Below are 26,106 nucleotides of genomic sequence, written 5' to 3'. Positions count from 1 at the left end.
ACCCTCTCATAATTCAGATAGTGCTGATAAGTTGCTGTCTTAGAGATACTTTGGTCAAGACTACTAGGACTTTCACAGACTGGAAATTTGAATTTGACTGTGTGTCCTCTTAAAGCTTGAGGGGAGGGTACGGAACAATGAGCTTATGCTCTTGAAGTGGTTATGACTTCACCACTGTTTCCCACACGTTAGAATCACAGAATCATTAAGCTTTGAAAAGACCACAGAGATCATCCAATACAACCATCAACCCACCCCCACCATGCCCAATAAACTACATCCCTCAGTGACACATCCACACAACTATTGAACACCTCCAGGAATGGTGACTCTATGCCCAACTGGGTCAGCAGAAAAGGGAAAAGCACTGGTCCCTGTGGCACAGCACAACAGTTAGCCATGGGGCATATGTTCACATCACGCCAAACTAGGTATGTCCCACCAAATAATTCACCCCAGATGGCAGCCCCTCTCCTCACGAGGCCCAGCAAGGATTCACGGTCAGCAGAGTCAAATGCTGCAGAGCGATCAGTATCTCTTTGCAGGAGATCTGTCCTCTTGCCCTCAAAAGCAGCTTCATTTAATGTCCTGGCCTGACTCCAGCAGGAGCCCCTGTGTCGTTCCAGGAATACTGTGAGCAGCAGGACTTGCTCAGGTCGGGGGGTCAGCGCTGAAGCTATTCAGCCATTCAGATGCTTCTCAGAAAATCCCCCCAGCAGACCTAGCCCTGTGAAAACGACCTGAAAAATAAAACCCAAGAAATCAATGCTGTGCTCTTTACAATTTCTTTGTGGTAAATAAATACTGCATTACCTACACCACGCTCACATTAAAGGATTTTCTTCACTGTGGGTAGTTACTCGCTTCAGAATATTCAGCGTTTGCTTCCCCTCTTTGCCAGAGGACCTGATCTGTGATGTCGCATGAAACTTCAATATGCACCGTAGCTCTCGGCTCCCTCACACAGAAAGGGAGAGGTAACAAGCTGTGTACCCTTGCCCACCTCTCAGGGAGAGGGAGAGCTACAGCCCGTGTTATTGCTTTGTAATGACACCACTATTTATGACCGCAAAACTTCTTGCCAAGGTTCCAATAGCACGGAGGAACAGTCAGGGCAACACTTTGAAGGTCAAAACAAAATGGGTAGACTGAGACAGTGTTTGCTGTGGGGACATAAGCCCCTTTGAGAGCGTCTGTGAGCCACAAAAAGCAGTAGGGATCAAAACACAGTTTTCATTTGAGGGGCAGAAATCTGGAGATCAGACTGGAAACAATGTTAGAAATGACCAATTTTACCATACTTCTTTACATAGCAGTACCCAGCCTGGGGTGCGTGAGGGAGGCAAAGAAGCTGAAGGGAAAATATTTTTAAAGGGAGAATACTTTTAAATTAACTCAGCTTCCTCAAACCATTCCAAATACTCAAACAAGCACACAGGAAAGCTGAACCGTCACTCAGTTTCTGGATGCCAGCTCACATCAACTTTTACTTTACCAAATTGATTTGCTTGTCTGTATTTCTTGCCATTTTTACGTCTCTTCGCCCCTGAAAATACTGTGAAAACCAACTAATGGGGGTACAAAATGGGAAGTTTTATGTTCATTGCAGAAACTTGTATATGATGCAATTTGTTAAGATCTTCGCCGCTCCCACAGCAGCATGTCAGGATTGTCTAACACCCAGCCCTTGAGTTACAGTTTTACAGCGCCGATTTACAGCGTTATAAGTTTAATATAGTGGTGCATTGTAAAAGGGCTTTTTTTTTTAATTAATATTTTAGACCCCAAGGAAAATATCACGAAGGCGCATGGCAGGAGGAGTGCTATAATTTACACAACGCCTAGAGCACAGACATGGAAAATCAGTTCCTAGTGATGGATCGGGATGAGATCCAGCCACTGCAGGGCTCCGCACGGCTCCATTCGACCCAGCTCGGCTCGGCCCGGCCCGGCTCGAGTGCCCGGGGCAGCGCTGCCCCCTGCCGGCCCGGCTGGGAGCCGCGGCTCCCGCTTCCAGCGCCCTGGGCCCCGCAGGCAGGGCTTGGCCACATCGGACTCCCGATGGCCGTGGGCAAATACACGCGAGTGGGGCTGCACGTGGATGGGGAGATGTAACCAGCTCCTCCTCCCCCACGAGCCTTCAGGGTACTGAGTGAGAGTCATGTCATTAGGAAGTAATAATAATTCAAAACAAGATCGCTCTCTCTCACTAATGAAATTTCCACCCCCACCCGAGACTATGGCAACGAGAAAATAACAAAAACTTCCAGACATAGGCCCTTAATTCCCTTTGCCAGTGTTAGCATCAAACTATAAACAAGTGCACAATCTGTGTGCATGGGGCATAAAACAAAAACCTCAGGCTCAAGAGTTCACTCCTATATGGCTCTAATGCTCCTGGGAAGAAGCTCTGCCACACACCCAGAACACTTCTCTGAAGCCTTCACCTCCCCAATGGAATAATAGAATCATTAAGGTTCGAAAAGATCTCTAAGATCATCTCATCGAATCATCTTTACCACTAACCATGTCCCTAAGGGCCACATCCACATGGTTCTTGATGCCTCTAGAGACAATGATTCCCCCACCTCCCTGGGCAGCCTGTTCCAATGCTTTGCTACACTTCCTGATAAAAAAAAATTCCCAGTGTTCAACCTGAACCTACTGAGCTCGACAGCTCTTCTCTAAGACACCTTGGAAAACCTGTGTGACTCCAGGACAAGCAGCTGCAATACCTTTGAATTTGCCATTCTCTAGTGAGTCATTTTCCCAACATACTAATAAAAATTAACAGATTTGCCTGCAAAACTGAGCTGTGTTATCTTACAGCAGAGGTGGCAATGCCAAAGAAAAATGCAAATGCTTTTGCAACAAAGGAAAGAAGAGAGACTTTGGCTCTCACCACAGCCCTCTCCCATTGAGTGCCCTTTAGCCCTGGCAGCCCCATCATCAGCGCTGCCTGTTGTTGGAATCAGCTCCAGCTCTCTTCTCTTTGTCACCCTTCTCTATTACCCTAGAACATCAATTTGTTTAATTGTTTGTAATTAACTACTGATTATTTTTGCACAGAAGTCCAAAGAGGATAATTAAAGACAGTTCTACCAACAGCAGTGGAAAGAGGCTGCTGTTGAAGAAGAGAGAGCAACGCACAGCAAGCTCCTCCGCATGCACGTAGGTCCATGGCAGCAGCCTCGAAGCCCCGAGCAATTTCCTCAATAACTCCACCAAATGAGTTGGAGAAACCCTGCCTTCTGCCTTCTCCAGCAGCATCTCTTTTTAGACAAATTGTCAGTGGAAAAACCTTTCAAGAAAACGTCTTGCTGTGAAATACATTTTAGTTGCTTGAAATAAAGGACATGGACAAGTGCCGGAGCTGATAATACAAAGTGCCCACTCAGTCCTGTGTCAACACAGATCATTTTTAAACACAGTAATAGACAACATGGAGCCTGGAGGAAAAGCCTGAGCTGAAGAAATGTACACGTGATAAATTTAAACCTTGGAGGACAAAATGCTGAAAGTGGAGTTTTATTGAGGTAGAGGGTTTTTACCTCCTCGGTTACATCAAAAAAAATTGCGGGTCAATTAGAATGAAGAAAAGTCTTTCCAGTCATATGTGCTAAACTGGCTCTAAACCCAGAGCCTCTCTCATATGCCACCCATGAACAGGAACAGCCTGCAGCTGTGGAAAGGGAAGGAGGGTGAAGAAGTAGAGAAAGAAGCATCTGCAGGGAGGACTGCTCTTTGTCTCTACAAACTTGTCAGAAATAGATAAAACAGCTTTTCCACTTCCTAAATGAACCATGTATTCAGGAGGGACCACTGAACTTGCTCCACCATGGGCAAGTTCAAGGCTTGGTGCAGGGGTAGCTCAGGCAATGCAGTTGTTACTGCTGAAAAGGAAGGGGCATTCTCCCTTACCCAGTCTGTATTTGTTTCTCTCTCCCCTTCTCCCAGTCCTGTGGGTGTCTCTTTTCCCTTGAGGCAATTCCTATAGCTCAACAAATCTTACTACGAACTATGCAAATCATCCACCCAGCAGGATATGATCCAATTTTCTGGGTTGTTTTTCTGCTATCTTGGGGATTTAAGGCCACTCAATGTATGACGCTGGTAAGGCAAGACATAAAAAAAAGTCTTTCTCCAGAGGGTTGCCAAAGCTATGCCTAAACCCAGTAAGACAGTCCAGTATTTTGCTAGATAAATCCTAACCTTGACCTGTATTTGGGTGCCTATCTCATTTCCCTGATAAAACCAGCAATGCAGAAGTGAGCAAAAGAGAAGAATAAAAAGAATAATTGAACTGCTTTGATTTTCAAAGAGAGGTTCAGGGCAGCCCAGCTGTGAATATAATGAGCATCTTTTGTTTCCTCCATAGGAGATCTGTAGGGGTACCCTTGATATAAAGATACAGGCTCAGCAAACTGATAAGGCATGATTACAGGAATGCTGCTGTGACAAAGTAAATTCTGAGACTCAGATAGAAAGTTCTTCCTGAAAAAGGTAGAGCTAATTGCAAATTCTTTCGGTTTTGCTGAAATTTGTTTCTTGGCTTCATATCATAAAGCTGAAGCCAAGGAACTGTGAACAGCTGGGATACCGGGGGCAGAGTGGAAGGGAGCAGGAATTCTTTACCAGAGACAATGCAAAAATTGAAACAGAATGAGGCTTAATACATCAAGGATGAGCTCTGCTTTGACGTTTAAAAAATAATATCCCACAAACTGTAGACGTGATGGTTGGTGCTGTAAGAAAATCGCTTTCCTCTGAAGCTCAGCATTTTAAAAGAAGTAAGGCTTATAATCCCACTGAATGTTTAAGGACTAACATATTTAGCAGCCGTAAAAACCTAACTATAATGTATGGCTGTTTGTCCATTAAATCACATTACAGTGGGATGTATATTCTGCTATACTCTCATGCCTGTCCTCAAAATCAGTATTTTCTCACTGAATGAGCCACTGGCATTGTACAGATCTTGTTCTAGACCTTGTATTTAGGGCTGGTCAAAAAAGATATAAGAAACATCTTTGAAAGATCTGACCTCCTACCAGGCAGTTCAGCAAGACTTGAGCTGAGGTAAAAAACGAACAGTTTTTCTTTTGTTAGAATTCAAGAAGCTAAAGGCAACTGCTGAAATACGCAGATGTGGGATTCTCATTGATCCCAGTGATGCAGTGCTTTCCCCATAGGTTACTGCTTGGTGCATTACAGTGCGATGGGAAGGAGAGCTCTGGTCATGGCTGGCACTGTCCTGAAGCCAAGCTCTGGCATCCCAGTATTTGGGATGCTAAAAAGCAGCTGCTTGAAGCCTCAAATCTTCAGGTTAAGCTTTTCACTCACCCTGATCACTGACAGGCTTTCATCCCATCCAGAAATGCTGTTCTTGGTGCTTAGAAAGTCGTTATCCCAGCCCAGTCTTCAGCCTTTCCTGAACTTCATAGCTGGTTGACAATTTTATAGCTCTGTTCCCTGTGCCAGACTCAGAACTGACAGTCTTCAGTATTGAAATCAATAAGTGGTGCCCCAAAGTCCTGAGTTTTGTCCAAAAGCTGAAGACTAACAGACTACTTCGGGATGATTTCGGTTTGCCTCAAACCCTGTTTCCCCATGAGTAGTTGGCCAGAGATTTGCTTTTTTAGACAGAACAAAAGTATAAAGGCATTAATTCCTTCTAATCGCCTGGCTCCAGGAGACAGACCCGCAAGTCAACAGAGATCCAGTGAAATCCTGAGCTGAGCTGGCAACACCCATTTTGAGGCCTCTGAAGTGTTGCTGGGTGAAACCAGGCTTCCTGGCTCATCAGCATGAAGGAAATACAAACTTTAGTATGCAACTATTGTCACTGGAAGAATTATCTATTCTTTATCTCAGTAACAGTGAAAGAGATTAAGCTTGGAAGCCTATTAGCCACCACCGAAATGCCATTGTTATCACTCACAGTTAATTGTCACACCCAGCTCTAACACACTTCATAGAATCAGCTGACATTTGGGCTCTAAATTAATGTTGGCCAAGTAGGAGAGAGGAGGAAATTGCCCATAGCTGCTACATAGGTCTGGCATCTTCTGCTCAGGGCAGCTTTCATTTCAAACAAACACCCCAATGGCAGGGTGGGAACTCGTGATAGATTCTTCCAGATCCCTGCCTGATCACAGCTGATCTTGGCAGTACCTTTAAATGGCATGGGGAAGTTAGTAGAAGGGCTCCCTGTCACAAAACATCCAACATGGGACTAACAGACACATGTAGGAAACCATGCCCTGGCCAGAGATAATGCTTTTTAGGGTCTTTTTGGAAGCTCCTGCCTGCCAGCTGTTAATGGATGGGGTTGAATTGCAGTCTGAATGTTAATGAGCTCATTATGAAGAGCATTTTATCTTGTGACAAAGGTGGATTTAATCGAGTTGAAAGGTTTCCCAGAGCAAATTTTGAAATGTCCTAATAATGCAATGAAAAGTCCATTAATGTATTTATTAATTACAATGCAGACACATTTCGGCAAGGCTGCTTCAGCAACCCACACGTGAATCTCCCAGCAGAGGAAGCTCATGAAGAAGTGCCCTTCAAACTGAAGATGAGGATGTGAGTGTTCAAATCAGAGCACAAAGGAGTTCCTCGTGGTTCTGGGCCTTACTAATGGTCCACTACAGGAAAATATCTCCAAATATACCTTCAAACATTTCACTTTAACAGAGCAAAGCAGAGGTTGGAAAAGCCCTGCACCAACACGTGGGATCTGAGGCCAGAAAAGACTATTAAACAGCACAGTATGACCTTCTAGAAGCCCTTAACAAAATGTTTCTTATCTCTTCTTCCAACTCTACTTCTACTTTGCTTTATTATGTGATGATTCTAGCTTTGATGTCTGTTATGAGCTCCTGGTGCTTATCATCCAAACGTTTCAAAGCACCTGCTCAGTTGATCTGTCACTGATAAAGAACTGGAGCTGGATGAGCCCTTGTTTCATTTAGACCTGCAGGTTAGGTCCAAATCTTACAGCTCCGTAAGCATACCCATAGTTTCTCTGAGCTATTTTGTCAAGGCCTTTGCCTCTACCATGAATCCTCCAGCAAAAGTGACAGTGAAGACAATCTTTCTAGTGCCTGCTTTTAAGAGCTAACACAACACAGATCACTTCTCGTTTTGCACAGACCTTGGCTCAGATTCTGTAAGGTTCAGGTCAATCTCAAGGCTAAGAAGAATTTCTTTGCCTCAGGATTGATGCTGTCCTTTTGACCCTGATGGTCAGAGGCCTCTTCTGTCTTAGATGCTCTTGCCTGGTTTCCATTAGGATTGTCCAGAGGATGTAGGGAGCATATTCATTGTTTTACAGCACTGTCAGGTAGAGGACATCTCTCTCTGTCTTTCAGCTTATGGTTTGGTTTAATAGTTAAGAGTGAATGACTGCAGGCTTTCTGAGAGTTTGCTGGAGTCAAGCTTTTGAACTCTTTCCTCTCCTAGGAACTAGCACTCTCAGAGGTGAGAAAAACAAGGCATGCAATTAACATAAAATTCTGGCACAATATCATGATTCACAGTATCACCCGGGTTTTCTTTTGTCCTCATCACCTCTGTCTCTTACTGAATGCTTATGTGCACAGAACGCCTATGTTGTCAAGCTGTAATCCTCATCTCATTCGGCAAACACAGACCAGTTAAAAACAGCAACAGGAACAAAGCCAACAAACAAACAAGTAAAAAACATTTTCAACTCAGCTTTTTCACTGACAAGAAAAATGTGATCTATCTCACTTCAACCAAAATCTCCAGTTAAACAACTCTACTTGCTGTAAAAGGAGTTGCACTGAACTATAGGAGGCACACTCCTTCATGTCAAATGGCTCATTAGTCACTTCAAAGAAGGGGTTTTAAAGGCTATTGCAGTTGAAAAAGGGAAGTAAATAGTCTTCTTCAAGCCAGTTTCACTGCAAGCTCTCAGCTGCTTTGGAAATTACCTTTACTATCTCCAGCAATCAAGGGGCATCTTTTGTCAAAATAAGAAATAATACTTTTTCTGTCTGAGACTGCTAATAACCCTGAATTATTTCTCATAGCATCCTAGTAGCTATTGCATTCCTTTTGGAGTTAGAAGAGCTGATAGAAGGTGCTGCTGAGCAGCTTGTATCCACTGATAAGGAACTGTGGTGGGGGGGCAGTCAGACTCTCCACAGGAAGAGAGGCCTGGACTCTCTTCCCATTCCTGCATACTCACTCTTCTGCCTCTCACCTGAAGACACCGTGAAGAGATCATGCACTGCAAGCCCATTTTGTGGCAATTTTCTAGATCTCATCCAAGGCCTAGCAAATATTAATGTTGTAATCAGAAGAAAAACAGCTGCATTTTGCTTTACCAATAGGAAAATCAGTAATATTGGTAGAATCATTCAATCCTTTCTTTACACTCTGAACATGAAAAGGACAGACAATCTGACTCACATGCAGTCGCACAGGCATGTAAGAGTGAACTTCAACATAATTACAGAAGGATACAATTAAAGGAGATGTTCTTGTTTAACACAAGTGTCCACACATGTCTGAGAAGCAAAAGGGCTATGACACATCTAGGAATGTCTTATACAGTGCTCCAGGTGTAAATCACAGGAGCACTGGCAGATTTCATGAGGGAAACTATAAACACCATGATGTTTGCCACACGTGGCCAGAGAGGCACATAAAACCAAAAAGTCATTTGCGTTGCTGAGTCCTGAACACGGTGTGGTGTTTTTTTCCAGAAAAGGCAAATAATAGAAATTAATTTGTCAGACCAAGTTTAGGGCCCAGCCTGTTCCACAGCAAAGCATGAAAAAAATCTGGTTGAAATAATTATTCTTGATTTATGCAATCATTCTTTTCATTTCTGAAGGCTAATGGAGTGAAAACACACTTTCCAGACCTTTGCTAATGACAGAGTCAGAAATAATGATCGGGGACCCTTATGTTCTTTTCATAATGAGGAAAGCAACATGAAATGATAGGGATGCAAGTTCTCAACAATAATTTGTTCTTTATTTAAAAGGCAAATGGAGCGTTCAGACAAGTTCTTTAGGTTAATGGAGCCACAAATAAGCTTTGGGGCAAGTATTTTTCATAGGTAGTGCAACGCGAACAATGTCTTCTCTAGAGGACAGAAATATTTACAGATGTTGAGGTTTCATCAACATAGAGAGACAAAATAGCCCCTCAGGGTGCAGAGGCACTGTGTGCCCAGGCTGGGTATCAGAACCAGCCTGCACAAGATCCCTGCTAAGAAGAAACAACCTAGAGACTCCCACCTCGATGGTGGTTGCTAGAGGTGACAGAATGGGCTCATTGAGCCCAAGAGGCACCTACAGAGGAGACCCAAGTAGCAGCTCAGGCAGTTTTACCCCAAAACTGTGAGAAAACACAGGGAGTCATCCACAACACATTCAGTTGGTGATCAGTTAGCGGATGCTCAGATTGGATATGTATGACATCTGCTAAAATAATAATAATAATAATAATAATAATAATAATAATAATAATAACAACAACAACAACAACAACAACAACAACAATAATAATAATAATAAAAGGAAGGAGAATCAAGAGCCCGAGAATACTTGTGCCTTGCAAGGTCCTTATTGCTAAAGGAAACTTGTACTTGTTGCCTTCCTACACGTTGGTGAAGACAGAAGCAGAATGGAAACTCCCCAGCCTCGTGATGGCAGTTCAGATCCAGGTCTCCAGAGGGATCTATTTTTTCGCTACATCACCACATGAAGTAGGTTCACATTTCCCTCCTGATTCCTTTCATACTCATCAGTTCTCCAGTAAAAAAAGATCTGGCACAACAGCTACACGCTGAGGACTTTTAGACAGAGAGACTTTAACTCCTTTGTCACTACCACGTAGATTTACATCACTGCTTTTACTTCTGGTATTGCAGTCAGGCTTAGGTAAGATATTTGCCATGCAGTCCTGAGTCACTGCTCTCTTAAGGAAATATAAGAGGAAATACAATTGCTTCCTCCACTTTTACCAAAGCCTATCCCATGGGAATTGCCACAGTCCCTCCCAGCCTGCTGGTTCAGATAGCTAAAAATCCAAATGCCAGTACACAGATATCACTAATTACTCAGAAGTAGGATGCAGATCATAATCCATCAAATAAGTTCTAAAATACATATAGTTAGTGCACTTAACAGTACTTCATTCCTTTCAATCTGAGATCAACACAGGCAATAAATAAATAAATAAATAAATAAAAATCACCAACCACTACGATATTTATATCACAGTATGCATCTTGAAGCAGTCTCCTGGAAGGAATCAGACAACAATTCACATACACATTGGTTGCTTTCTCAAAGCCTGTGCAACATCTATGCATTATAAAGAAACTCAAACGCATTAACAAATTTCAGACATTGGTTCTGATTCTCAGTCTTTATTTTAATAAAGCTGACTGCTCTCTTAGGCTACAGTCTCACCAGCTCTCACAAAGCCAAGGGCAGGAGCATTGCCAATGTATTCAAGTCTTGGGAAGAACCTTATAGTGACGGAGGAAAAGTGCCTCATCCTGTAAACCAGGACTAGAGCCCAGCATCTGAGTGACATTTGCCTGGTACACTCATCCATCAGATTAGATGTGAAAACAACGTCCTAAAAATCTGTGACCATAAAAGATTCCATAAGGTTCATTTGGGTAAGTGCTGTTAGTTTATTATGGACAAAAAAAAATCCCTCCTAAAATGGAGCATTCTATCAGTGGATTCAATCTTCAAATGTACAAGTTCTCCATCAACAGGTTTTGTGGTTTTCTTCCATTGGAAAATCAAGGTATTCCTAGTATTTAACTGATTCTCCTTCTATTGCCTTTACATTGTTCTATAGAAATATGAGTCTTTGATACTGCAGAACAAACACCTGCTGGAGATACTATGTCTTTCTCTCCCTCTGGCCAAGAGGATATGAGATGCTAATCATCCTTCAAACCTCACAGCATGAAGATGGACTCCTGAGAGTCTATTAATGAAGACCCAGCTGCAGTAAGCTGGACTTGTCGTTTGGACAGATGGTATAAGAATGCCCAAATAATGAACTGGAAAGGGCAGTTGTCCAAGAAAGTACTTCAAGAAACTTCAACTGTACATTTGACTATGTGTAATTTATCAGCCAAAACATGAATCTTTAGACACAAGCAGAGCACCAGGCTTGGTGAAGATATAAGTCACTTAGATTGGCTTGCCCCTGAGCAGAAAAAGCACATAAGGAAAAGGGTATGAGTAGCAAAGCGACACATAATGAGTGTACAATAGGTCTCAGCAGTCACCTACACCCCCATTAAGTCTGATTCACTGGTACAACACCTTCAGACTCACCTGTAAGAGACCAGCGCTGACATACACAACCAGTGAAAACAACCTGTCCTAGCAAAGACCATTGGCAAAACTATCTGTGGTAAGATCCAAATGCGTCACCCTCATGTAACACATATTTCAAGGGGGGAAAAAAAAGAAAAAAGTTATGTTAGGGCTGTAATGAATAAGAGCTGCCCGTATAAGAACAGCTCTGTGTTCCTGGAATTCAGGTAGATGACTTGGCATGTGGCAATTAAACATTAAGAAGTGTTTCATTTAAACAGGCACTGTGCCATCCTATCACTCTGTGCAACCACTCTGTTCCCATCTTTATTCACTACTCCATCAGTTTGTGTGTCATCCTCAGATTCTATCAGCAGCAATTTTATATTTATTTCCAGATCACGGATAGAGAAATTGAAATAACACTGGACACAGGCTGTTTTATAAAAACCTTGCTCCCAGCAGTCAGCGTGCTCTCCCTCTTTTGACTCAAGCCAGTATGTTGTGCTGGGCTATGCTGAACACATTGCAAAAGCATATTACCGCTCTGCAGTCACTGTTGATAACCAAATTTGTAAACAGAAAAAAATTGAAGTTGTTCTTTTTTAGTAAGCCCTACCTCCTTGAAAGCTACGTTACCTGGTATTAATTATATTTCTAGCTAGCAATCAAGTCTCATACTCTCCTGTGCATTAATTTGACAAGCATTGACATCAAGTTGCTTGGCATATAATTATCCTAAAAACTGTCACACCCTCCTGTAATACTGGCAAAACCTAAGACCTTTGCAGTCCTCTGTAGTAACACCAGCAATTCCAGGTTCATTAAAGCCAGACGTTTTCTGAGCCAACTCTCTTAAGACTCTTAGGTTTATGTTATCCTAATAGATGATGTTTAACAGACTCTTTAGTTAACTCTTCATGGAAGTAATGACCCTTATCCACGTCCATATGCTGTAGCTTTCAAAATACAGAGTGGAAATCATGACACAATGCTTTTGACTCCCTGGCTTCGTTATAATAACTTTAATTATTACTGCCTGATAAAGCCAGAGTTTCTGCTGTTCCCAAGCCTACTGAAAACACTCATTGCCTTTACACAATCTTGCACTTCTGTGCCATGTTTGCTGCCACCTTCACAGCAATCTCTTTTCGTGTGTGTAGTGGACAAAGAGCTCAAAGCGCATCCTGGAGGAGGATCCAGGTCTCCTAATAACTGCCTAGAGATCTGGAGGCTTTCCCGTAACTCACCTAAAGGTTAACAGGGCCAAAAGCACTGCCTGCAATTAGGGGAAAATTGCATGAGGAGTAAAATTTGTTCCCCTCCTAAGAGTCCCCAGCCTGTTGTACAGTACTCATTTTCCTGACCTTTTTGTGAAAGGAAAGGCAAGAGTTGGCACAGAGCCCATAACAAAGGTAGGGGCAGAAGTGTTGTCTCTAAGCTACTAATTTTGTGTATTTTCCCCATTCTGCTCCATCTTTTCTTCCACATTACCTACCCCATCTTGTCTGTGCTTCCACACAGACAACTGAACTAAAAGCCTCACACTTGGAATAAATACCTACTATAGGGAGAAGCTTGTTATAGTAATAACACATTCACTGCACACACACCGCATTCTAATAACTATGGTTGTGCAGAGAAATCCTCTTAAACCAAAGAAATACCACAATGAATAATGAGAATGTTCAACAAAACTCTCTGAAGCAAACAGGGAATGAAGGGATTGTTTGACCTTTTAATACTGTAAATATATCTGTAGTGCCCAAGGAATGGCTGCATCCCACAGCCTCCTGAACAAACCCTGGTCCTCCTAATAACACTATTTTCAGGCACGCCTCTGTAACAGCCACACGACTCCTTTTAGAAGCAGGAAAAGACTGCTGGGGCTATATGGAACAGCATTTTCCAGGTGAGGGTTTGGTGGGATTGTTTTGGTTTGTTTTTTTCTCCTGCAGGAATTCTTCCCATTGAATAGGCGAGGTCACCACTTTTGGGCAGAGTTCTGTGGAGCCCAAAGTTGGACTCAGTGATACTCATGGGATCCTTCCAACTTGGAATATTCTGTTATTCTTTGATGAGGTGGAGCGTCCATTTCCTTTTTGAGTCTGACTTTCTTCCCAGCTGCCTGCAAAGGCTGAGTTTAGAGCTACACCAGTGGTTGGTGCTGAACTCAATAACAGATCAATAGAGTTAGGCAGTAGCAAGATCCCGCATGTGCAGCCAAAGTCTGCTTGGTCAGTAATGACAGCACGATGAACCAGTTGCAATGAAACACATCCCACCAGACAAGCCACACTCCACTGGGAGAAGCAGGATTAATGGCCTGATGTGAGAGATCTAACATTCCTGAAGGTGACAGAAGCTGTGAGAGGCAGGAGTAATTTTGATGAGTGCCTGGGGCACTCAGCATCTCCCTTGGCTGACAAGTGAAGCTACCCATCTGGGGGTTTAATCCATGGCTTCTCATTGTCTGATATTGGGGGTGAGCCTGTACAACCCCAAAAGCATTTTTCTATGAGCTTCCAGGTGGAAGCAATAGACATAATGCATAAAGTTATCTGCTCCATGAAACCATGAACAGGGCAAAGATCATGCAGTTAATTCTTTTCCAGCTATCCCCCAGACTGCAAGGAGAATAGTGGTGAAGCGGCCTTGCTCTGCAGCAGAGCTAATTTGCTGGGCTCTGAAAGATCTATCGGATCTCCAGGAGCTGAGAGTTATCTGCATAAAGCCACACTGTGCCATGAAGACTCACCAGCTTGTTAAGAGGTGTCACCGCACAGCCCTGGGTCAGATTTCCAAACAGGTCTGTGAGACTCTACTTCCAGGTACGAGTACTGATCTGTTTGGCAAATCAGCCCCTAAGCTCTTGAAATCTGCCCTTTCTCATGTTCTTTCAATTACTACCGATCTCATTTAAAAGCCTGGTAGTGCTAAGGGATGGCGTGATCAGCACTGTAATAGGAATAGGTTTTTGGAGTCTGCAGAGCTACCTCTGGTCAGAATATATTAGCCATTCTTTCCTGAAAATAACATTAAGAACAGGAAGAAAATAGAGTTTAGCATGATGCCTACAGAAAGCAAAACTGTTTCACCGATCTCTCAGAATTTGCAGTGTTAATAGGAAAGTCATGACTCGTTCAGACTGATAAAATGCTTTTGAGCAAACATGGCACAGAGAAACTAGAGAGATTAAGACATCACTAGGGAAGGGGTAAAATATATTTTGGATGAGACTTTAGAAATGAGGAAAGTCCAAAGAAATGTGCAATTAAACAGCCTGATTTTCACCTTAGAAAACACCATAAGCCTCAAAGCTCCACCCTGGATCCCGCACTGTTTAATTTATTTGTGTTCGTGAACAGTCTCAAAAGAGATCAAGCTGAAGTAACAAAAACAGCACCAGACAATTTTGGAGATGGGTGAGTTCAGGAGGATCTTAGACAAAGAGATGACTGGCCAGTGCAAAACAGCAGTGCTGAAACACTGGATGAGAGATGGGAATTTCATATGCTATCAAAAGGCTGTGCATTGTGATGTATCTGCCTTGGCCTCAGCCCTGCAGCATGCTCCTCCTATACTTGTGAGAGGCATCTCACAATCAGTGCTCCTAAACTGTTGTACAGCTCATCTCCATTGCAGGATGCAGTGCCTCTGGTGCAGAGTGCCGCCATAGTGCCCCCACAGCAGGACAACACCTCTCCGGCCCACCTCCCTCTTCCCCATAGCTCATAGTGCAGGTTCATACTGGGAAGTCCTCCTCTGCCTTTCACACATACACACACAGGCCCTATCTTGGGTACTCCTTAGCCCCTGTCCCAGCCCAGAGCACCAAGAAGGAGAGAAGAGGCTATAGGAGGAAAGAGATAGGTTGCAATTTTGTAAGTAGGAGGAGAAGAAAAGACATAGAACAAGGAGAAGGAATGGTGAACAGATGGGACAATGGAGAGGATGCTGTACAGCAGGCGATACAGAGATATAATGTAGGTAACACTATGAAATAGTCCAGGACATCACCGTAGATATATTCACATATACTATGTGTACAAATGATTGTAGGGAACCAAACTGAGTTAGAAATAAAAAAGGAAATGTTTGAGCCATTCTATGTAAGCACTGAAGACCAAACTGAACTGACACACACAACATCTCTTCATAGGCTCTAAAGTGCTCCTAAAATGTTCCTTTGAGTTACTGCACAAAATAAATAGGGTTATGACAAGCAATATATAAATAAATAAATAAATGTTAAAGGAAGATACTAAGAAGGCACTCTTGGAAAAAAGCAGCATGTCCAAAATGCTTGAGGGTCTTTGGGAAGGCTGTGCTAACAAACAGGGGTTAGGTGTTGGGAGAGAGGTGAGAACTACTGCTCCAGTTGGATGGGTGCTGGAAAGAGGCTGCCAAGGAACAGACTGCAAAAATAGCTCTGCTGTGAGAGCTTGCTCATCCTAGCTATGACTAGAAAAGCTGGGACAAAAGCCAGCTGTGGTCTGCAGCCTGGATTAAGGTGTGGGTTAGGGTTAGGGCTGGGAGTAGAGCAAAGTCTCTCTCTGTTTTTAAGATACCAACGTGATGCTTAGGCTGCTGAAAGAACATATCCCTGAGATGTGTTTTTTCCCCACACTGTGATGAAGAAATGTGTCATCTTTAGAGCATATTGTTTATTCCTACTCCTTTCTTCAAAAGGTTTGTAATAGGGACACACAGTGAAGAATAATCACAAGGAAATTACCACAGATATAAAGGAACATTAAATACTTTCTGCAGACAGGTATTTAAACCTATGTACTCATTACTGTAGCAGACCAAGGACACAGAAAGATTCAAAATGAAAATGTATTTGTGTGGGAATAACATTAGTTTCCAGAGTCATGGGAGTTAATGATAACAACAGTTTTCAGAGTGTATTAAATACCATACTGCAAGGCTTAATCCAAGCTTGAACTATTTAGGGATCAGGATGAGATCTAATGGGGCTTGAGAACAAGGCTGAAAGGATTGATTACCCTGCATCTGCCTGCTGTGAGGTTCTTACATCTCCCTCTGAAGCAGGTGGAGCTGGCCAGGGTCAGAGGCAGGATGCCGAACTGGAAGGCACCCTGGATTAACTTGTTTGTTCTCCCTCTGCCTGGGCTGCGAGCTATGCAGAGGTTTTATGCCTGTAATCCACAGCTCTCCTTGAGGAGCGCAGAGGGCCTCTGAAATGCTAAACAATCTGGGGAAAGAAGCTTACCTGAAGCCATGAGTAAACCCAGCAGTCAAACCTCTGGCACAGATTTTGGCTTCTTCCTCTTCTATTTAGCTCAAGGTTTGGATGCCTTTGTTTTCAGCCCTGTATCTGAAAGATAAAGGAATTAGCGGGATTTCTTTAATCTTTGTGTTCTCCCAGATAAGTGTATTAGAGGAATTCTGTAGGCGACGGAAATAGTTATTTTGAATTAAAATTAAAGCTGCACCATGCTGTGTTTTATTGTATCTCAGTGTAGGACACAGCTGAGTCATGCCGTCTCCCATATCCTGGCTGCAGCAACATCATTCCTCTTGCCCAGACCCAGATAAAGGAAATAAAGATGCTTCCTGTTCAGCAAAATCCAGTTTAAAACTGTTGTGGCGAAGAAAACACGAGGTCCAAGAAGTCTCCTTAAATTTGTATTTTTGTTTTCAAAATTTCATGGGGAAATTGATTTTGGCTTTTGAACAGCAAAGAACCAGAAGCATAACCTAGGGCACTATGGAGTCAGCATGCCCAGTTATTGACAGAGGAGAGCAATAATTGTATTTCTCTATAAACTTCTTATAGGGAACATAAAAATATCTCAATTGGTTTTATCCAAGCTCTCTCCAGCTACGGTTCCCTCTGATTTAACTGGAGGGAAGGCTGCTGTTTCCTTCTACCTAAAATAAAAAAGAACATAGGAAGGGCGATAGTTTAAATTCAATTACCAGACAGATTCTTCCTCTCTGCAATCAGAGCTGGTGCTAGTGCCTGCAAGTTTCACAGAATCACAGAACAGCCCAGGTTGGAAGAGAGCTCCGAAGTTCATCATGTCCACCCTTCTGCAGGAAAAGTGAGCCTGGATGATATCATTTCCTTCAAAGAACTCACAGGCAAAGATTTGTGAATGGATTGGATGCGTTTCTCAGATACAGGGATCCTGTTCAGAAGGACAAAGGGCAACATGGAAGCTCCTTCTGAGTGCAGTTGCCCAACAGACAGCACAACTTCAGCACCAGCTGAACTACTTACCTACACCCAAGCAACACTACCATAGCTTTCAGTAGACCCCCTTTACTCCTAGCTCAGGCTCATCTGGTCAACACTCAGGGAAATGCAGTTCCATTAAACCTTTCTCACAAGAACAGAATTCAAATACAGCACCCTGATATTGACTCAGGTCCTGTCACAGAGTGTCTCTATTCTCTTTACGCCTCAGTTTCTCCTATCACACTTATTTTTTCCCTCCCTTCTGCCTTCAGTAAGCTCTCTGGATTCAAGCACTTACCTCAGGACAATTTCTTTTTATTATTTCAAAGCTGGATTACTGTGTTAACTCCCTCTTCCCATTTTTCTACCACTTATCTCAATGCTGTCTGACTGTGAGGATGTAACACAGCAACAAAGAAACAAGAAAAAGACAAGGGATTAAAGTATAAATGGCCCTAAATACTTAATAGCTGCAAGGAAGAAAAGTGTGACCTACATTAATCAGAGGCAAAATAATAATAGGCTTCAGCTGGTTGTATACCTAACTTTACAAAAAAAAAACAACAACTTTTTTTTTTTTTTCCTCTAAGAGGCCACATAGCAAGAAAAAATACTTGAATGTTTCATTTGAATTCAGACATAATTTGGCATTTTTCTACACTTTGGAAACAATCTGACAGCATTAGAGATAAAAAAACCAAACACAACAAAACCAAACTGGAATTCAGTTATCACTTTTATAAGGACTGGCATTTCAGGTAGGAGACAGCAGAGAGTTACAGATTTAATCCTCCTCTTTGAAAATTATGCGGGATTTCTGTTTAATTTCACTATGAGAACCTTTTACTGCTGGTTCTTACAACTTTCCCTATACGCCTTTCAAACTGCAGCTTAAAGCACCAAGCTCTGCAGTCAAGAGATGCTATGAGTCTTTGCTTCCATTACAAACTAATTTAAAGCCCAGCCCTTGTCATAGTGGAGAGAATGTTGAATGTAAAAGAGGCTCAGAAATCAGGGAAAACAACAGCAAAAAATCCCAACACGCTCTTTCACCTTTTTTGACTTCCAGTACTTGTGTCCATAGGCCAAAGGGATGGCATACCCACTTTTCACCTCAACTCACACAAAGCTTCTATAAGTATTCAGATCTCAAGGATGTTGGCTGTATCTTTGTATTTCCCTTTGCAGTTCCTTCTGGGAGAAGAGAGAAGACACAGATGTCCAGTGCAAAGAGCTGGGCATGTGCCATCCATTCCCCTATGGAAAGACTCTCTGCTGACGCTTCTTGCCTGGCTCAAAACAGTGCGTCTTTTTAGGGTCCCCAAGACTGAACAGTTGGAATGATGCATTAATAGCCTTTGCCTAAACCTTATTTGCTTTCCCCCTTGGAAACATTATGACTTGACTAGCTGACTGTACTCTTGCCCCAGCAGCCTCTCAAGCACTGAGCTGGATTGGGTTTCCTTTAACAAATCAGCCTCCTAGCTCCCATTTTAACATTAATTGATTGGAGATGCTTTTAACTGTTCCTTCTGGGTGTATTAATTTTTTACAGATTGAATTTGGTTTGATGAGGCAGGAAACATGAAACTATTCCTGGCATCTCCTGCATACTCAGAATAGCCACTCTAATGCATTCAGAGAAGCACACAGCAGCAGGGTGGTAACAGAGCGGGGAGGGGAGTGAGGTGGGGGGGGTTAGGTAGTCACCTATCCATTTCCAAAAGACATCAGTAAGTGATTGCTTACCCGTGTCATCTTTTATATTAAACATTTTTTCCCAGCAATGCAGGTATTTCGATCAGGCTGGGGCTGCTGACATTAACAGATATTAAATACACTCAGGAGAAATATGATCAAATGTTTGAAGTGTCTAGTAAATGTGCTGTTAGCTGCCCGCCCAGGGAGGCTTAGTGCAAGCTATTGTGTTTTGCTGAGGGAGAGAAAGGCTGGAATATTAGACAAGGAATCCAAAGGCAATTTTATCAGCAGTGTTATGCAGCTTTGGAACACATTGCTAAAGTACTGGAAGGTTTTCTATTATAGCCATCAAATTACTTGCTATTCTTAAACATTGAAATGCCATTTTGCATTTTAAACCCTTCCAGTTGGCACCTGTAAAGAATTGCCATGCCCAGCAACAATAAAACCTCCCTGTTCTGACTCTGTGACAAGGCTCTAGATAGGGCTGGGCTTTGACACCCTATTAGACCAGGCAATGGCTTCATCCTCCCCAGACAGGAACGGAAGATGCACTTGGCCTAGCTTCTCTCTCTTGTAACTCTGCTCAGTAAAGCACATTTAACCCATGGATAAGGTTGAAAAATTCCATTCTTAGACAGATGTCCTGAATCATCTGACAGGCCTTTTCCATCCCAGAGAGCTTTCATTTCTTCCTCCAACAAAATTAGCCATCACTGCACTTCCAGAGATGTCATACCACCAAACCCCATTGTCACAGCTCAATTGTTCTTCACCTGGAGCAGAGTAAATATCAGATGGGAAGGCAATTCACATAGAAGAACAGGAGTTGGTCACACTGAAAATTATGTGAAAAATCATCAGGAAAAAGGACTGAGAGAGGAACCTCTCTGAAAGTCTTTCACTATATTATGGCTATTTTTCTTCTATTTTTCAGATTCTGCTTTTATGAGAAGGAGCTTTAGGTTGCTCTTTCCTCTTGGCAAATTGGAGATACCATGACTGAGCCTGTGAGACCTCTAAAGCCTGGGCAAAGTAAACGTTCCCTTGCAGAGGTTTACTTATTCTTAAAAGAGCCTCTTGATCCAAAAGAACTCTTCCAAAGGCTCATAAAAAAGAAACCAAACAAAAGTAAAAGGCCACTTTCTTTGGTAAAAGACGATGTTCCCCTGGTGAAAAATGGTTGTGGCCTACTGAAGAGATGCCATTTATTACTATTAAATGTGATATATATTAGTGGCATACATAGTATTTTTTTTTACTCTGGAAGCGACATCATTCCTTTAAAACTTTTCGATACATGAGAATCCATTAATCCAAATACAGCCGTGTTTCAAGCAGACAGAGCATATCAAAACACTTCTCCAGCCAAAAAGGGCTTTCATTTCAATTCAGCCAAATTAAAGTATCAACATTTTTTACTAAAGAAATTGAGTGGCATATTTCTAGGATACATCCACACCTTACCACAGGTCACTAATCCTGGGAGTATTCTTGATGCCTAGTGCTACATATTTAAACACCCTTGCACATCATTTGACTACAGCCTGATCTCATGCTTCATACAAATGCGAGCTGCCCTTCTAGCAGACAATGTTAGCAATGTTTAAGTGAGAACTATTGGTGACAGGTGGATGGCTGGACTGGATGATCTTGTAGGTCTTTTCCAACCTTGGTGATTCTGTGATTTTGCCCTGCTGGAAAGGACTTAGATCATCCCATCTACCTAATCCCTTATGTGACGATGTCACAAGACAAAAGAGATACATGAGGACAGCTGGACCGTGATGGGTTCTCCAGCACTACTCACCCTTTAGCACAGGTGCCACATCGCCTTTCTCCCTTGCCCCTGCAGCTCCAGAATAAACACCTGGATTACCTCAGGAGTACTCCAGAGTAACTTCAATAGGCTAAACAGTCAACACATTGAGCTTCTATCAGGGCTTTGAAACAAGTCATTAATCAGCCACGATGGTCAAGAAGTAATTGGCCAATGCACTGCAGAAGATTTTAGCCTACTGTTGAAGCACTGAGTGTCAACTGCTTCTGGCTTCAGTGAACCAGGGGTGTCATCTAGCAAAGCAAGCCCTAGGCCCTCCTGCTTGTTAGAGTATCATGGTTATTTTAAATTCAAACTTGCTATCTTTTTCCACCCTTCTTTTTCTATTGCTAAAAATGGTTTTATGACAGATCTTGATGGATATGAATTGTCTGCCATATGTTGTTTCCTTTCCTGACTGTTATCTCCATATGTCAAATGTACTTGCATCTGATGATCTCCGTACAAACGATAGCAAAACAAACAGACAAGAAGAGGCCAGACTGGAGGGGAAGCAGAATCCCAATCAGAGAGCTGAAATACCAGCAGACAGTCTTTCTACTGGAAACTGACTGGTCTACGTGCTGTCACTCAAACACAGTGACGAGCTACTCCTTCCAGGCATTCTTGCATATTAGCTGCTCTCTGCCTGCTGAGAAGGAATGTATGTGAGGGGGAATTCCCCAGGGATCCACCGCCCTGAAAAGGACATACATAGTCTAGCAAGAGACCTTGTAAATAAGGGCTGTTTTGCCTGCAGTAAAATGAGTGCCAAGCTTTTTAGAATGTGTTGTATTTTTTTTTTTTTGCTTGGTAAATTGAGTAAATTATGAGAATCATCCCAAGTGTCTTCAACCTACAAGAGAGCTGATTTCATAAGACCCTTAGACATTTAAGAAAATTGGCTCCCATCTCTATTACAGTGATTGCTTTTCTCTTTCATTTTCTCCTCTCTTCCTTCACATTTCTCTCAGCCTCTTTGAGATTTCTTTCATACTCAAAGAGATCCAAAATTAAGGAGTATTTAGAAAGCAGAGATTCATAAATGTCTGACAATCCAAGGTCACTTTTTTTGTATTAGCTCCAGTTTTGTATTTTCAAACCAGACACAGCAATTACTGCTCACACTTCAGGCTGCTCCCTCCTGCAACAAGCATCTGTGAACATGGGCGCACTAAGTTGGGCCAAAGGCTCTTTTTCAAGTCTGTTGGAAGGAGGCTGTTCCCAAGAAGGCTGGTGACAGTGAGGACAGGTGAAGCCATTCTCTACTGAATTCTCATCCTGGTGGTAGGCCGCCATGCTGGTTGTGCAGTATGTAGGCTGGAGACCTTCACAGAGAAACCACCTATCAGGAGGAAACTTACTCTGAGGCAGTGAAGATCCCAAGTCACTCAATGCACCCTCTGTGATAGTATCCTTGGAAAAGAAACATCTTCCAGGTGAGAAGTAAATTTGCATCCCAAACTCCTCAATCTTCTGTCCCCTTATGTGTGAGAGCAAAGCTCAGTGCCACTGATCCTAGTTGAATTCCCTAGGAGTGAAGTTCTTCATTACTGGCTAAGGTAAATCTGTACAGTTCCTGAGAATGAACTCACCAGCAACGTAAATATTAAAACATCACATATTTAGTATTATAGTTTCTTGCTTTCTCAGATTCTCCTTCTATGAATTCTTTCTTCTTCCATCCTAGAAAAAAAAAGCACTTTTCTTCCTTAGTTGTTCCACAGTTACTGCCCTGCTAAACTGCTCAAAAAATGAAGCAAAGTATTGGAGTAGAGATCTCTGCAAGGTTAAAGAAGACACCTTTTACTTTAACAAATGATGGTCTCTATCTGCTTAGTATCCCTCTCATGTGTCTGTAACAGATACAGGCAGAATTGATTATCTTTACTTCAGGTATACTAATTAAAGCCCTTCTCTGATGTAATGGTACTACTAAAATTTCCACTTGGGTCATCTGTGTTATTCTGTGGATCTTATTATCTTCCTTATACTTAAAAAATATATTTGAGGAGATGCTTTTTTTTTTTTTTTTTTTAGATCATTCAGAGAAGAAATAAAAGGAGCCAATGAGTCAAAATAATCAAGACAGAAAAGAAGTTCCAAGATTTAGAAAAAATCAGGTTGGAGGGATTTCAAAAGCCAATCTAATCCACACACGAGGTCAAAGTCAGCTTCAGAAGTAGATTATATCATTCAAGGCCTCATCCATAGGAGCTCTGAAAGCCTCCACAGATAGAGATGCCCTGGCTTCTCTGTACACATGTTCCAGCAAGGCAAAACACTGAAAGCAGGATGGGTGTTGTCAGTACCTGCTTGGAGCTCAGCATTTACCCAAGAAAACCAGGGCTGACAAAGGAGCCAGTAATGTGTTATTTCAGGCCCCTGTTCAACTGCAGAATGCCCAGGATGACAGCTCCAGGGAATTATGTACCAGCATTTGGTGAGCAGTACTGGGAGAAAAAGATCTGTAACAAAACTTACACTGTGAGTCTGACACTTCCCAGAGTATCCCTCACTGGGGACTGTCTGCATTGCCCCTCAAAGCCAAGAGGATTTGGGAATTCCTTTATTCCCATATCCCTGATGCTATCAAATTTTCTGTTACTCTTTTAGCATCACACACACTCACTTTACCAATGGGAAGCACCTTAAGATTTCCCAGCATCTCCCACATTATCTTGTCAGGATTTTACTGGGAGTTTCAGGGCTACAGTACAACCAAGGAGGCAGTCAGCTTCCAGGCAAAGAACATCAGGCACTCTCTGAGGAAGGTAAAGATGGAGGGCCCAGGCTCTAGTGGACTTCTAAATACCTGGGGAAAACTGGAATTTCTCTAAGAATCTGCAGTATGCATCTTTTATTTGTCAACACAGTAACACCTGAGATAACAAAGAGCTTGTTGCTTCTCTAATGAAATTAAACTTTAGCTGTTGGTTTAGACCAACTATACTGCTTGGATTTGCAATGAATGTTGCTTCATATTTTTAAAAAATGAATATGATTCACACTTTTGAACTAAGTGAAACAACGCCTTGAGCCAGAGTGATTAGACAGAACAGCACCCTTGCACACACAGGCGTTTTCTTTTGTCTTACTAATCCCAGCGTCAACCAAGCCCAAGGAGTCCAGGTTTCAGCAGTAAAGCTCTCGCTTTTTAAAATTCAAATCTTCTAGGTCACTTGATCATTAGACACAAAAGTGCTCTGCTCAGAAATGCAGTATAAATAAATAAACGGTAATGCAAGCAATTCAATTTCAGCTCAAGAAAAATGAACCTGAAGAGAATTTTTTCTTTTTAAAATCTTTCAGCTTTCTGAGGCTCTTGTCTTCTGACCGTGCTTTAACAACTGCAGTTAAAGGAACAAATAGTTTAGCAAAAGACACTGGGATATGGGAAGGATTGAGGGGAAGCGATACATTTTGGGGAGCTATGACCACCTCAGCATTAGCAGTGAAAGAAAGCAGCAATTTCAAACCCTCTTCCACCACAACTCCAGTTACAAGAAGCCTGTCTGTTAGGATTTATGTAGTAAATAACTCTTAGTTTTGTCTCTTGTACATCTCTGACCATTAAGTACCAGTGTTATTGCCCTTGGGGAGCACTTAATGTCTCCATCTATTTTAATTTCATATCATTTTGCACTGGTTCTTTAGAAATGCAATTGTATGCATTGCTTTGTTTCAGTCAATATCACCTAGACAGCTTGAAGTCAGTGCACAAACTCTTTAAAGATAATAATGCCTTGAGATGAAAAGAAAATATTTCACTGCTTCATACGCTTGAATAGGAAGGAATTGAAAGGATCTCTACCAACATCAGACAAGCTCACCATTTAATGTTATATTTTAAGAGTCTGATTATATGTTGTTGCCTTTTGTAGTTCAGTTCAGTACAATTTTTCCCGACATACAGTGCACTTCCAAGCTGCTAGTGCAATTGTTGCTATTTAGATGATGCTCTTTAATTAACATAAGATTTAGCACTGCAGACAGCACGTATGTAGAACTGATAGAAAATCAGAGCACATGAACTTCCGCAATCCCCAAAACAATAAGCCTATTTGAGACTGGCAAATAATAGAAATCATAAAGCCTCCCTAATTAGTGCATTCAGTTTTGGTGCCATCTAAAGACTGAAGCACGTAAGTCTCTTCATTTAAAATTAATTCCACAAGACAGAGAGAAATCACAGAGTAGTGCACAATGCAAAATTAGAAAAGATGAGGGAGGAGGAACTTGACCAGCAAAATGACAATTGCAATGGTAATTATGGCTAATGAGAAGATGCCAGAAGACTTGAATTGTCCAGAGTGAGTGAAGGGTGTGTGTGTGTGTATGTGAGTGCATGGAATAAGGGGGAAAAAAAAGGTATACGGGCAAATCTTAGGGGAGTAGCAGATATTTAATGTACATAACTTCCTGAATTAGGCTTATCTCTTAGTCTGTTTATTCTTATGAAGTGTGTGTTCACTGATTTGAGATTTTACTTCAATGAGTTCACCATCTGAAATTGTACCCAGAAACCTTATTAATTAATTCAAATAACTTGTAGTTCATTCACAAACTGTTGCAAGAGTTCTGTAGCTGAAATTGTGCAGGCTTCATTTAGATTTCTAAAGACCTTAATATTCTTGTCTACTCCTAATTCCTGCCCCTTGTTAACTGTGAATGCAGGCTTTCAAAGTCTAATTCTATTACAAATTCAGAATTCATGCTCTTTAGAATATTCACACACCAGTAAAAATTGTTAGTAAAGTATATCCAAGGAAATTCTTCTCACCAAGATTTCCTCACACGTGCTCCTGGGAACTGTTGCTTTCAGCTTCCCTCAGGAGAACATGGGAAGAACAATAACAACCAAGTCCTGTACTGAGGAAGAGCTCTCAAACATCACAGCTAAGAACTAGGGAAATCAAAATGAAGAGCACACTTGGGAGGAAAGCAGATGTTTGAGCTTACAGTGAGTGATGCCTCTTGAAATGGGAGGCATTTCAGATAGATGTTTTTGATACCCCAAAGAGACATTCTAGAGCAAAGACAATTCC

At 42.1% G+C, this 26,106-nt stretch overlaps 1 long non-coding RNA gene across 1 annotated transcript; it reads right to left on the bottom strand.

Annotated features, from left to right (window-relative positions):
- Positions 1–296: 296 nt before the first annotated feature.
- On the bottom strand, positions 297–23,274 carry LOC107311227. The gene is made up of 3 exons (XR_001553953.2): positions 17,277–23,274; positions 16,567–16,671; positions 297–740 (listed from the first exon to the last, which is right to left on the bottom strand). It is a non-coding gene; the product is annotated as an uncharacterized LOC107311227 (long non-coding RNA).
- Between the last annotated feature and the right edge of the window lie 2,832 nt (positions 23,275–26,106).

This window comes from Coturnix japonica, chromosome 3, assembly GCF_001577835.2.
Source record: "Coturnix japonica isolate 7356 chromosome 3, Coturnix japonica 2.1, whole genome shotgun sequence".
In the NCBI taxonomy this organism is placed as follows: Eukaryota; Metazoa; Chordata; class Aves; order Galliformes; family Phasianidae; genus Coturnix; species Coturnix japonica.
This window is presented reverse-complemented; position numbering and strand designations above follow the sequence as displayed.